Source organism: Lycorma delicatula, chromosome 7, assembly GCF_047948215.1.
Source record: "Lycorma delicatula isolate Av1 chromosome 7, ASM4794821v1, whole genome shotgun sequence".
Taxonomy (NCBI): domain Eukaryota; kingdom Metazoa; phylum Arthropoda; class Insecta; order Hemiptera; family Fulgoridae; genus Lycorma; species Lycorma delicatula.
The window spans coordinates 62,215,174-62,230,651 of NC_134461.1; positions in this window are offsets into that span (position 1 = coordinate 62,215,174).

Consider the following 15,478-nt stretch of genomic DNA (forward strand, 5'->3'; position numbering starts at 1 on the left):
ATTTTATTATTTAAGACATTTGAAATAAAGAAGGTAATCAGATTATAAAAAAAGTAATGTTTTATAAGGTTTATTACATGTTAAACGAATCATTTTATTACGAGCAGCAATTGAAAATAATATTTCTTATTAAATATACAATTACAAGTTTAATTTATTTAATCAAATAATTTCTCTATCGTTTTTTAATAATTATTCAAAATCGAGTTTGATGTCAAAACCCTAATTTTTCCTATAAATTATGAAGAAGATTACTACTATTCATTACAAAAACGGACTTTGGAACACTCATGGTAACTTATTTTGTATGTTAATGTATCTGTAAGTAAATATCACTTTTAATTATTTATTACAATTGTTTTCTTGTGTTTTCTTTTAATGTTATTCGGATTTTGATGAATCTGAAGTTGATTTGTGTTAAGGATGGATAAACCTACAAAGTTACTTCATTCATGATATTTGTATGGTTTAATGGGAACGGATTTACTTATGGAACTATCAGGAGATTAGAACTGTAAAAAATTTGCAAAAGGAAATAAAAATATATTTTGATAAAACTGGATCTACTAGTATATATTTATAATCGCATCATTAGATATACAGTGATCTTATGGTGTAACCAAGTACAAAATGAAAATGTATTACGGGAAATCCGCATTATAGTCATTATTCACAGCTATGTCTTTTATATAATTTTATTTTGCTGAATTTTCCTCAATAAGTTTTCAAAATACAACAATATATTTTATTGAAACTCAAAAAATAAAATATTTACGAAGTTTCTGTTATATAGAATGTTCCGGGAAATGCTGGCCAAACATAAGGGCGTGATTTAATATCACAATAGAAAAAACAAATCATGTTGAAAAATACCCAATGTTGCTACATTATCCCTTTGTTTATCATTTTGCGTTCAAGAAAAATCGATATCTTAAGAACGGATTGAGATACATTAATGAAATCATGTGTACATGTATCTAACAAATTCTTTTAAAAAGTAATTTTCTCTTTGAAAATTCTAAAATTGCCACCACTAAAGTTTTTAATCATTAATAGAACGGAAAGTATTAATAGAACGGAAAGTGGTTTTATTGAATTATGTTATTTTAATAATATATTAAGCTTTTCTAGTGTACAAAGTAGTAATTATTTGTTAATATTGATTTCTAAAGAGCTGACTGTGGTTTTCAAAATCGAGAGTTCTAAGGTTCGAGACTTTGTAAAGTTAGTTGCTTTCATATGGTTTTAAATGCTAGATTGTGAATACCGGTGTTGCTAGGTGGTTGAGTTTCAATTATCCACTCATCTTAGGAGTGGTCGACCTGAGTCTGATCTAGGCTACATATTTAGCGGTACATTTACACTTAATTTTCACTACATCTGCAGCTACACACACACAAACACACGCACGCACACACACACACACACCCAAACACACACACACACACACACACAGAGAGAGAAAGAGAGAGAGAGAGAGAGAGAGAGAGAGAGAGAGAGAGAGAGAGAGAGAGAGAGAGAGAGAGAGAGAGAGAGAGAGAGAGAGAGAGAGAGAGAGAGAGAGAGAGAGAGAGAGAGTGAGAGTGAGAGTGAGAGGGGGTGAGAGGGAGAGAGGGAGAGGGGGGGAGACAGAGAGACAGACCCGGTAGTAGCTGGAAAAATGGTTGGAGAAAACAAAAAAAGCTGGGAGTGATTCAACAAAATTATGCAATTTGATAATTTTGAGCCCGTTTTTACATAACAATAATAAAATTTTATTAATTATTTTTTATTTAATTAGTGAAGCAACTATTTTTCTATATGAAACTCTACTTTTTTGTTAAAGAATGCCCACACACTGGTATAAATTCTTACATTACTTTTAGACTTATTTTACTAATAAAAAAAATTGATTTACAAAACGTAAACTTAATTTACAAAATATTTACATAAAACTTTGTATTTTTAGAAAAAATCTTCTTTAATAATCGGGTTATTTCAATGTATATTCAAAAATCTACTAATAGTAGAAGTAATATAGTCTTATCTTCGCAAATTTTATAAATAAAAATTTATAATAAAAACGGTAGTAAATGTGTTTTTTATGAGTTTAGCTACATATTTTTTTCTTCTCCGAGTCAATTTTCTGTACCCTATTCCCTTTACAAGATCACTGAAATGCAGATGGTATCCAGTCTTGTAAATAGAACACATTTCTGTTTACAGTACGAGCTTAATAAGTAATTACTCTCAAAAAAATTTTGATACCTTAACGAATTTTTATCGATCAAAATTATACGAGTGACTGGAATTTCATTCCTTTTTTAAATGCAGTATATACACACACACACACAATACCTTTCCGTAAAGGAATTCAGTGAATGTACAACAATACTTTAGCAAATGAAATAATTTAAAAATTAATTTCCATTAAGTTTTAGCTAATAAGTGTAAATAAATTTTACTCAAATTCTTCATAAATTAATATAATTAAATTACTTATTTCTACCAAGCTTTTGTTTCAATTAATAATCATAGTAGAAAGAAAAAAAAAAATTAAGGCCTTACATACATAAATTATTGTGATAATTGAATAAAATAATGTTTCATTCTATGAATAATCAGGGCGTTTCTATTAAGCCTAATTTCTTTTTCGTTTTATTTAAAAAAAATGGGTGCTTATTTTATAATCCACTAATCTCATGCCAGTAACGAAAATGAGAAATTTCAAAAAAAAACCTCTGTTGTTGGATTAAAATGGATATGATAAAATTCAATCAGCCTTTGTAAATACAAACTGTTTCATTCTCATACACGATATAATTCATTTTATAAAAATTAAATAATAATGTTACAAATATAATTGTTTAATTAATAAGTTCAGCTTAAAATAAAAAAAAAAAACTGAGTACATATTTCACCGTTCGAGATTGACTGAAATATTAAAAACCTATGACGTATTAAAATGATAAATTTTTTATGAATGTATATTATTTCGAGATTAAACTCCTTTACAATAAATCACTAGCCGAATTACAGCTCACCAATTTATCTTGTCGATTTTTAAACGGACCACGCTTGAGACAGAATTCTTCATTAAAATAAAATAATTAAAAATTGAACAATAATATAGACATTTAATTCAGTTTATATTAATAATATCTATAACTATATTAAAACAAAACGATCCTTAGTACATTAAATAAGCGTCGAATCTATTACGTTTCTTCCCCTCAATAGTTTTATCTTTACATCCTTGTATTTAAGGTTGAAGTTCTTTTTCGGAATCCGACAGCTACTTTTTTTCTTCCAAATCAGTGTGTATTTGGAGGTATATACAGTTAAATTATAAATATAATATAACCAAACTTATAAGTTTTTCGCTGGAAAACCTATTTTTTTCATTTCTATTCGTTGATTTTATTACAAACATGGGTCTTCCAATAAGAGAGGTTTAATATAAGCATCATTATGTTTATGATTATATGTATAATATCTTTCATTTCATCCTCTGAAGCAATACCGAACGGTAATCCCGGAGGTTAAAAAAAAAAGAAAGAAAAGTACTTAGGTTAACCTAAAATTGTTAACCAACACAATATGGCGATCGATTCCCGCCGACGCGGCTAAAATACCGCCAACTTATAACAACTAGCCTAAACTTATAATATACGTCAGTAATGACATCACGTTACTGGTCATCTTGTTTCTAACCCTTATTATATTATTTGTATTTGAAAACACCATAAATATAAAAAAAATCAATAAATAATAGCAGTACACAAAACTGCAATAATATTAATATTAATATTAACATAATTTATTAATATTAACACCAATACAACAATATTCCTCCCACGAATATTAATGAAATCCCATAATAGGTCTATTTGACCCCCAATGAAGATCAGGTCGAATATAATTAAATCTTTCCGTTTTCCGTCAATAAAAAAATATTACACACGTCTATGAATCAACTATACACTGTTTCCAACCGTACGTACCATTAATTAAACCAAAATTCCTGCCAAAAAAGCCTGTTAATTGCAGAGCGAAACATACACCGTGCAACACCGATATATTATAAATATTATCTAACCAAACTTAACTTACCCTCGCTTCGCTTGCTAACAGGTTAACAGAAAAGGCCATCATGTTTAAACATGAGCAATTACTTATGATACGTAACGTAAAAATAGCACTGTGGGGGAAAACAGAAAAGGCCCCAAGCGTTTATAATACCGCATCATCGTACATGATCTTACTTCTGACAACAATAATAAGATTCATATGAATATATTTACTGATTGATTGATGGTATCGTACAGTACAAAGATGTTTATGAATTATATTTTTTCCCCTTTTTTTTAATCAATTTTCAGATGTAATTACGACTAATTAATCAATTCTAGTAGGATAAGCAATTGTTAACGTTCTGAGGGGTTTTCAAGTTATCGCAACTCATAAAAGATAACATTTCGTTTATTCAAAAAATCATTATGCTTTGTATATTCATTCCGTTTTCCTGTTAATCACAGAAGTTTACACCCAAATCAAGTAAATGATAATATATGGCTTGGAGAAGTTGATAATATCTAAGTCACTTATCACTGTTTATTTCTTTTTTACAATAGTTTCCTGACCAGTTCTGCGATGTATTACAGAAACGTTGAGTAATGTATCTCCTAAGGATCTGATTTTTAGGTAACTTTGGATTAATAACTTTCTTCCATGACACCAACATATTCCCCGTCTTCGACCGAGGGAGTATGTGCTGATTATTACTGTCAACTACCACATAGAGGAGATAGATTATAAAATCTTATAAACCAGTTTAAACTAACCACTACATGAAATGTTACAAACACAAATATTTTCAAGAAGTTTTTACGATTTTTTATATCAACATCTCATGAAAGCTTTATCTATTTGTGCCCAATTGGTTTTGATATCTGCCTTACTTGGTTTTCTGGATTTCTTTTAATGCTAACCCAAATTTACTTCCTTCATTGTATGTTCGTTTTTAAAACGATAAAATTCTCTTGAAAGTAATTTTCTTAATAACATATTAAGTATATATTAACTTAATAAATAAATCATAACACTATTATAGTCTTATAACATTAATAAGAATGTGATACTAAAGAAGTCTCTTAAAAGAAAGTAATACTTATAAAGATAGGAAATCATTTTATAAAGACTTTAGAAAGACGTCTTACAGATTTCATTAATATTATACAATTTTTAAAATGGAAGAGTAATCTAAAGTATCCAAAGAGGTTACTTTATTGTTATCTTTATTGTTTTACGTAATTTTTAAATCACGCGGATAACATTTCTAACTGTAATTTTTTCTTAATATTTAGTTAATACGATTTAATTTTTTTTTTTTAATAATAAACATTTTCCTTTGTTTAATACCTATTAAAATCTGCCACTAATTGGTATGTTTTATTTAAATAAACTTTAACATTTTTGTGTATATATAGATTCTGTATACTTTATTCATACTTTGAATCAGATTCTCTACAAGTTATATTAAAAAAATTTAAGTGTTTGTTACCCATTTAACAAAGTTACTTTACCACAAACATAAAATATTATGTTTTCGACGCCATTCTTTCGTCTTTATCACAGATTTCTTAAAAACGACAAAAAACAAATTTCTGGAACCGATTTTTTCTTTCATTTTCAAATCAGATTTCCTATAAAAACACTAAATTTAGTCCCTTAATTTGGCTCCAAAAAATAAGGAGAAATTTTAAGGAGAAAAGATAAGGAGAAATCCTATGCTTATAACAAACTATCTTCTTCATTTTCACGAGAAGAAGATGTCTTGAAAGTATGTTACATTCCTCGTGAAACTTTGTATATGTGTGTGTGTGTACGTATATATATATATATATATATATATACTAACTTGACAATATTCTTTGTTTGTGATTAATAATATTTCTAAATAATTACGTCTAGAAATATTTTCCTGAATAAGATCAGCCTAGAAAAAAATAATTTTTTTTATACTTTGCAGAAATGTTACACTTTTGAGTAGTGAAAGAGCTCTCTGATAATAAATTCCATATTGCACCACTTTCTAACAAAGGCTTTTTTTCTAGAACATCGTTCTATGAATGAGGTTGTGATAAACTACTTTTTTTTAATACTATGTTAGTAAAAAGCAACAACGAGGCTCGGCTGATAAATTTTGCACACACATCTGTAGCATGGGAATGAAACGAGATATTGGAATGAAATAAAAAAGGAATAAAAGTTCAATACGTTAGCTACAAAATGCATTATTTATTTTTCAATATAATTCCCGTTTACACTGATACACGATCCCCAACATGTGACAAGTTTTTGCATTCCATCACTGAAAAATTCTGACGGTCTTTCTCGGATCCAAGTCGCCACAACTTCCTTCACCTCATCGTCAGTGGTGTAATGATGACGTGTAAGAACCCTTTAGAGTTGAGGGAAGAAGTGGAAGTCGTACGGAACCAAATCCGGCGTGTATGATGGATGTGGAATAGGCTAAAACTTCAACTTGTGGAGAGCCATGCGAAAGTTTGCGCGGTACACATAGTGCACAGATTTTACGCTAACCCAATTGCTCATTAATATGGCCTACTTGTTCTTTAGATATGCCTAACGGAATAGTGTGCATTGCTGGGTGATTTGCCAGTCACTTTAAAGCAAATCGTCCACCTGCTTTCGATTTTTCTCGTCTGGACGACCAGAAACTGGTCGTCCGCTGCGTCCTCAATTGTCGCTTTACCAACTTTGCATTCGCGAAATTTCAACGCCCACCTACTCACATTACCCATATCAACTGTTTCACTACAGTAAACTGCTTTTAAACGATGAAATTCACATTTTCTGCTAGTAAAAATTCGATCACTACGTGCTGTTTTAACCAGTTGACATATAGGCCGTAGTCGACTCCATTTTAATTGCTACTGATAACAAACCGGTAAACGGATTTCAGCGCATTATCGCAGGTTTGTAGAGGGGGATTTTAGCTATCGTTTGTTGACATGCCCAACTCGATAATAGTAGTTTTGTCTCCGTGTAGCAAGCTAGTGTGCAAAGTTTATCAGCCCAGCCTCGATTTTTACCAAATAAGATTAAGTTATATAAATTATGGAAGAAATACTTCCATAAATTATGGATATGGTCAATAGATTATAATTAGTATTGCTGCCAGGATTCTGTTTAATTCTAATTTAGGAATAAATCATATTAAATATTTTTTATATTTGAAAATCGGTGATTTAAATAATGAACAGTTATAAAATAATGTACTGTATCCAAATAAGAGGTAAAAAACAACTCCTTTGTTTTCATTGAAATCAAATATATTTGACATTTTGTTTTTAATGAATTAAATTTGAAAAATCAATAAAAAGAAAAAACTAAGGATGAGAAATGGATGAAAGATAACAGGGATGAGGAAAAAAGGTTAGATATAGACAGTTAACGTCATACTGAGAAATGATACTTAAATAAAAATGAAAGAAGGGATGAAAATGAACAAAAGGAAAACAAATAAAAATAAAACTGTTGTTGAACAGTGTTATAAAAAATATAATAAAGATGGTTAGCAGTAATTTATATTACACATTATGCTTTTCAATTTTATGAATATATGTTTATTTTCAATTAGAAAAAAAATGAAAAGCAAAGAAAATAGTTATATTTCCCTTCTAATCTTGAAAAAAGATGTAACTTACAACACAAAGTGATATGGTAGGATTCACTAATAATAAGATCAATAATAAAGAAAACATACATCGAAGAAAAAAAAACTTTTGATTAAAAAAATTAACTGTGCGTGGATAATTTTTTCTTTTGCTTAATTGTAAAAATACTTCAAATTGTTTTATCATCCTTTCTATCCTCGATCTTGCCCCTTCACCACCTTTTTGCTGCCTAGATCAAAATCATTTTTTTTTTTTGCGACCCCTGTAAAGTTTTATCAGTTCAGTAAATATAATGAATGCAGTTCTTCCTGTACTCTTGATTTTTTTTTAATCTACGAGATAGATGTATTCTCTCTGTACAATTTTGCATTATATCAAGTCGAATTATTCTTCTTAGAAAGAATATATCCGTGGAGGATTACAGCTGTTTTAGATCTAGTTCTCTAAGCAAATATGCCTCAGTGCTATATTAAAGAGTAAAATTGTGCATTATTTTATATAGAATAAATGAGTTTTTACATTTTATGTATCATCGAATTGTTCCAAAACGTATCTTAAATTATGTAACCTTTATGTGATTATTATTATTTCATATTTAAAATCCGGCAGAAGGTTTGCTAACAAATTCCACCAAATAACCCCTGAGCAGCGTCTATTTTTGCAGTCATTTGAGAACGCTACTCAAAACTGTAATAATAATGCTTCATATATGGAAATCTTAATTTACAATTGAAACCTTTTCATACGGTTAATGAGAAAACAATAGCGCCTAAAGATAAAAGTAGAGGGTTGGAATCTTTTCCATTCCATTCTGGAAGGCATTTTCACTTTTTGACTTATACAATGAGTCACTATTTGGTTTTTTAAGTACAGTAAATATCATTCTCTAATGTAATTTTTACAAATATATCACAAATAACACACACGAGATAAAAATAAAGTATCGTAAAATTAAAAAAAATATTAAATCTTTAATAAATTTGTTTAAGTAATTATAATCATTACTTATAAATTATTATTAATATAATAAATATCATAAAAATTCATTGATAAAACTGGCAGGAGGATAACGGAGTAAAATAGTAAAAATTATGAATGGTTTAAACGCGGGTTAAAGTACTACGAAAATAAAATAAGGGCAAATAAAAATAATATAGAAAGCAACGGTTTTAGGGACTTCTCTTCGAACAGATCATACTTTTATAAATAAATGAAGAACATTTTATAATGCATATAATGTATACGGTATAATATTTATAATTAATAATTTATACTTACATATATTGTATTATTAATTAAATAAATAAACCTATGTAGATTTAATCTAACAATCTAACCATTTCTTGTATAGCTGAATTAAAATAAAAAAATAATTCTATTAAATAAAAATGTATAAAATAAATAAACTCATCAAAGCCACAATAAAAACACAAAACATCTATAACAAAAAATGCATGTCCATAAACACAAAAATAAGACATTATAACTCAGTTATCCAACCAGAAATACTTTACGGATGCGAAACCATATTTGGACTGTACCAGACATGGTTTACCGACAAACTGGAAAAGATTGAAAGACAGATTCTACGACGATGCGTCGGGAAAAACATTAAAAAAGACGGGATTTGGAGAATTATTCCAAACGAAGAGATTTACAAAACTATCATCCCGATAACTAATAAATTTAGAAAGAAGAGAATTTCCTTTCTAGGACATATTTTCAGAATGGAAGAGACCAGACTTATCAGACGGATAATCGAACTTTTCTGGAACAAGAAAAGCAGACCGAACTGGTTATACGAAGTACAGAAAACCATGGAGGAATTAGACATAACCCGTGAAAACCTAAAAACGAAAACCGGAAACTATGAGAAATTAAAAAATAAAGAAACAAGATTCCTATCAAAACCCAAGAAAACAATAATCCGGGTGTACTCTGAACAAGAAAGGGCAAGAAGATCTGAAACCCTTAGAAATTACTGGCAAAAAAGAAAAACTGAAAAACAACAAATCACCAAGAAAAGAAAGAACTTGCCAAAAAAAAAAAAATGAACTAAAGTGATCCATTATGGTCTTAAAAGTAATAATAAAAAAAAAAAAAAAATGTATAAAGCTAAATCTAAATTATATATATATTTAAATAAAAATGATAATTTAAAAATAAAACACTACAAGAAAAACAAAATAGGCGTATTCCATACTTCAGTTGATCATCGACAAAAACTTAAAATAATAGTACCGTAATATAATAATACAGAAATATAAGTGGAAACTGTGTACCAAAACAAATAAAGCACACCAACTCACATACAAAATCGCGCAAGCGCATGCAAGCACGCACCACTACGTATAAATAGCTGTTTTTTTGATCTCTAAAAATTGTCAAACAAAAATTCATCTTTTTTTTTTCTTTATACTATATAGAATTTATTTTATGTAAATATATAAGGGCAACCGTGGACTAAATATATAAACAATTACTTTTAAAAAAACTTCATAATAAACAAAAAAATAAATGATAAATTCAAAAAAGTATAAAACATGTTCCATCGTACACAGTTTTACATATCAAACAGCATGAATGATGTGATGAATATGTAACAACCTTATGTAAATTAGTTGCCTTATACAAGTCTTTACTCTTTCTGAAATTGATTGATTTCTGTTTAAAACGTGAAGTTATTTAAACCTTTACTGGTGGACGTGCAATTAGTACAGTTGTAAAAAGAAATAAGAGTGATAAAAAAACCTTCCATTAGTAATTCACTTTAACCAATTTTCTGAATAATGAAATATGAAAATAAAATTTTATCAAAAAATTATTAGTTGATTGAAATGCAATTTAAGTGTGGATTTAAATATTTTTAAGTTTTGTTGTCCGTTTTTTCGTTGTTATGTGTTATTTTTCGTAGCTTTGTTCGTTACTTATTGCGTTCTTGTTATGTTTTTTGTAGTTTGTTTTATTCGCGTCAGACTATTTTTGGGTGTGCGTTATATTCTTAGTTTTGCGTTAATTTTAATTATATTAGGTTTTCTTCCGTTTCGTTAGATAACGTTTATTTTTTTTTTTTTGAGTATTTAGAGATGATGAAGAAAGACACGTCAGCTAGGAGGCAACAACGGGCTGCTGATTTGCCGGCTTTAGCCGCAGTTGACGTTCCAGGAAGTAAAGGCCTTGAAGAGGATTTCCCGCCTCTTCCAGTAAGGTCAATGATGACATGAGGTGGGGCAGGAACTCCGGAAGACATCTGGAAAATGGAGGTTACATCTCTCTCACCCGGCGGCTGAAAAGAAGAAGAAACCCAAAGGTAGTAGTCGGCGTTCCTTATCCCCCAGTGATTTGTCTCCAGTGGTATCTCGAATGGTGGAGAAGCCAGAGGGAGAACAGAGAGTTGGTGCTGGCAAGGATCTTCAGAAGCTGGTGAAATGCAGGAAAATATTAAGCGATTCTTTTACACTACGTTAAAGAGTTGAGTTCTCTCGTTAATCGTAACGTGACCAAGAGTGTTCTCGTAACATGAATGGCATCAGTCGAATTATAGATACGTACCGGGATGTCCTTGATGACTTTTGATTTGGAGTCCAAGGAGAGGCACGTTATGCAGTCGGAAATGATGGACGAGAGTACCCAAACGTACTTTATCATTTCGGATGTAGCTTCGCATACCCCAGATGTAGGAATGGACCGGTCTGTGTCCTAGTCTGGTGTGGAAATTTGTCGTATGATTGACAACGGTGTCACTGATGGAGAGAACTTGAAAGGCTGGTCCTTCAGGGCTGGCATGAGGATGTTTTCCACAGGCCAGCCTGTTTTTCTCTGTGAAAGGAGCTGTGCCACCAGGTGAAGTCGGGGTCCTCTCCGCAAGTAAGGGCCAGAGGAGGACCTTCACATTCGGGTGAGGACTGATAATGATGCAGCTGAATGAATTAGTAAGAACATTTCCACGAAGGTCGAGGGCATCATTACGGCACTGTCAGGGAGAGAGGCCGGAGGGTTCACGTCTTATCAAGGACGAGGATGTTCTATCTACTCAGGATGAGTTCGTGAAGGAACATCGAAAGGTTACGGGGGAGTCAATGTCGATAGACGTTCTGTTCATGCGACCGGCTTATGGCGAGACGCAGGTGGTCACTGTAGCCGTGCCACCCATTATGGCGGTCAAATTGCTGGCCGACAGACGTATTCGTATTGGATGGGTGTCTTGCAGAGACATGATTCGCTCAGTTCGTCAACGGAAACCTTTGTTTCCGTTTCTGGAAGCTGGGCTATAGAGTCAATTCCTGTACTGGGCCAGATCGTAGTGGCCACTGCTTTACCTGCAGCGAGGCCAGTTACCTGCGGAAGGACTGCCGACGGGAGGCTCAGTGTCTTTCCTGCAAGTTGCATGGGCATGTATCCGGGGTCGGGGATGCAAGACTTCATCTGTGCTATAAGATGCGGCATCTCCTTAGCGCTGTTGTGTGTCTGCGGGGGACAGCCCCGTCTTCAGTAGGGGTGGGAGGCTCCGACGTCCCACCATCAATGATTAGCCGGGGACTCCTTTGCAGCACCTTTGGGGAGGGAATGTAAGACCGTAGTCCGGGTGCGGGATCCCTTTGGGGTTTCACCATTAGAAACAGGGCGTAAAGACCGTAGTCCCGATGGGGGGTCCCCTTATTAGAGGCGTAGCACGCAAATAAAGTCCCTGTCTCGGTTATCTGGGTGGGACTTTGTTTCTACCGAGGTGAAACAAGGAGCAACCGAGGAGCTTGAGGCGATGGCACCCACGGAGCTGAGTTTATGCTTAGTGGCGAGACCAGCTCCGGGGTGGCGGGGAAAATGCAGATGTAAAAAAAAAAGAATATTTTTGTGAATATTTTTACCAATTTATAAAAAACAAAATAATTTTAAGTTTACAAATATATAATGTAGTTACAGATACTTAGTATATCGCATACTTTATACTCCTTTCTCAAAAAATCATAAACCCTTAATAATGAAATCTATAATACTCATAATAACAATAAAAATTAATCAATCAATAATAATCTACAAATCATAAAAGCCCTTTTTGTGAATTGACTTTCACGTAATTTTGATTCTAATCATAAATTTTAATCTAATCCAGTACTAATCATTCATCACCACTTGCACTAATTATTTATTTTTTTTAAATCGTATTATACAAATTATAACTTTAAAAATTGAGACCAGTGTTTTAAATATTTTATTTTTATCCATTTTTACATTATTTATCTATTTTAGTACTTTTTTTTTATTTACAAGGCCACTAAAATACATACTATCTTCAAAAATAACAAAAGTATTACTGTGCTATTGAAAAAATAGAACAGGTACAATAATAACGATATAAATATAATATTGACAATATTTTATTCCAATAAAAATAGTTTTAAAAAAAATCCGAAAAAATCGCCGAAATAATTCATTTGAAAATACAGGCTTAATAAAACAAATTTAAAAGAACACACAAGTGAGATATACAAAATCAGGATTATTAAAACATCTCGTCGAAGTAATCCAGAAATATGGACATGATAAAAATGTGTTTCTAAAATCCGGCAAATAAAGTAATAATAAATCTTCAGGGACGGCCTCACTGTATGTGAGGCTCTTCTCTTATACTGGGGATTCCAAGATGCTAGAGCAAGTTGGTTATGCACCTGGTTTGGAGGTGTTCCATAGTTTTGGTGGTTACAGTTTCTTTTTAAACTTGTCTTCTGTTCACTTGTTTGTAACTTTGAAGCAGTACTGGCACACACCAGTGGACGTGTTAGCAGAACATTTACTGTTAATTCCTTGCTTCAATAATGCGCAGTAAATATTCGGATGATTTATCGGTTACTGAAACCGCAAGCGGCGTACAAAAAAGAGCACCTTCTGAGGACGGGAAGAGTTGTACTTCGACTCAGCCGATTGGTGAGGGGCTAGTTGGGTTATTTTTATCTGTTCCGAATGAAGCAACACATACCGGTTACTTCAGTCACCGGGATGTTCTACTTCGCGAGGACAGTTATGAAGTAGGCAAGACACTGTCCAAGAGTTATCTACAGGGCAGTGAGCTGGGTCTTTTTCTATGGGTAGTGGAGTTTGACTCTCTTCTATGGCTATGATTACCTAGCGGGTGTCTCATCGTGGACTTTGCTGACGATGGTCTCCTGCTGATCAAGGGAGGTAGAACTCCGTACCACTTAGTCTTGCACGGCGCTCAATCTGTGGGATCATCAAGAAATGATGACATTCAGCCGTGAGAAGACAATGATGCTCCTCACAGGCCGTTTGGCTGCGATGTAGCAGATACGCGTTTCGATGGCAGGCCAACGAATTAGACTTTTTCAGCTTCAAAAGTATCTCTGGGTGTTTCTTGATGAGAAATTGATATTTATGAATCAACTTCAATACGTTGAAAAGAAGTAGTGCCTTCTTTGGTATTCGATGCGTAGTCAATCCCTATTGGTGTTTAAATTTCAAAACCATGAGTATCCTGTATAAGGGCGTCTGCGAGGCTATTAAGCTGTACGCGGCGCCCAAATAGGTAAGTAGGCTAAAATTTAAAAGCTATCGGGGGTTATTATTAAGGGTTCAACAGCTTATATTATTAACGGTAACGGGTGAATCGTGTAATATTTCAAGGGTGGCAATCATGGTGATCGCAGGCGAGAAACCGATAGATGTGACTGCGTCCGAGAGACAGCAGAGTCATGGTGCCAAAAGGTAAGGACAGTTGATTTAAGAAAAACTTCAGCAGGTAGAACAACATGGTAATGCCTTATGGCAGGCCAGATGAGATGACACAGTGGGTAGGCGCTACACGCATGACCTTATACCAAATTTTGTACATTTGTAGGATGTCTCCTGCCTAAAAAATATGTGACGCAGTTTCTAAAAGGCCATAGCTCTTTTCGGAACAGACTTCAGAAGTTTGGCCTAGCGAAATCTATCATCTGTCTGCAATGAAGAAAATTGGATGCTGCCTACCATGTCTTTTATCACTGTTCAAGGTATGAATTGACACGGAGATCATTTGTCGGCTGGATATTATCGGGTCGGCACTTGATCACCGTGTCAACTGGATGAGTCAGGCCGAATGTATGATAGTAGAAAATTTTATCATTTACTTGGCAAAACAGAAAATTTCCGAAGGGATTTAGGGGTCCGCCTTGGTCTTTCATGTTTAGTTTTTGTTTTATTTCTGTTATGTTTTGTGTTTTAGTTGTTAGTTTTTTTTATTTTTCTATTAGTTATCTTACTGGTTTGATTTATTTTATGTTCTTGTTTCGTTAGTGTTATGTTATGTTATTGCTTCACTTCTTATTTTTCAGTCTTGTTTAAGACTTCAGATGTTTTGTTCAATACAGTTCTTAGTAGTAACAGACCAATGTGAATGTTGCTTGTGGCATTCACATCGGTGGCATCCTGACTGAGGTTAAGATTAAAACATGTCATAACCGAGGTATCAAAGATGACCTCCGGTAAAGCTCGTAAGGACTATGTACGGAGGGGGCGTAGTGGCGCCATTAACGTCACATTGAGGGTGTCTTCCACTACAGGGTCAGGTTATCTGTACAGAATGCTGCTGCTGATTGTCAGGAACCACTTTTGTGGAAATTTGGTAAGAAGCAATTTCTATGAAAACTCGAAATTAATACCTTCCTTTACTACTTTTGCTCACAAATTACGAAGGTGGAAACTGATATGAGACCATACAATGTGCACTTGTGTACGACTACGGTTGACTTTTTCTAAATAGGTAAATCACCTATATTAATTATAAAATAAAATTTGTAATTTTC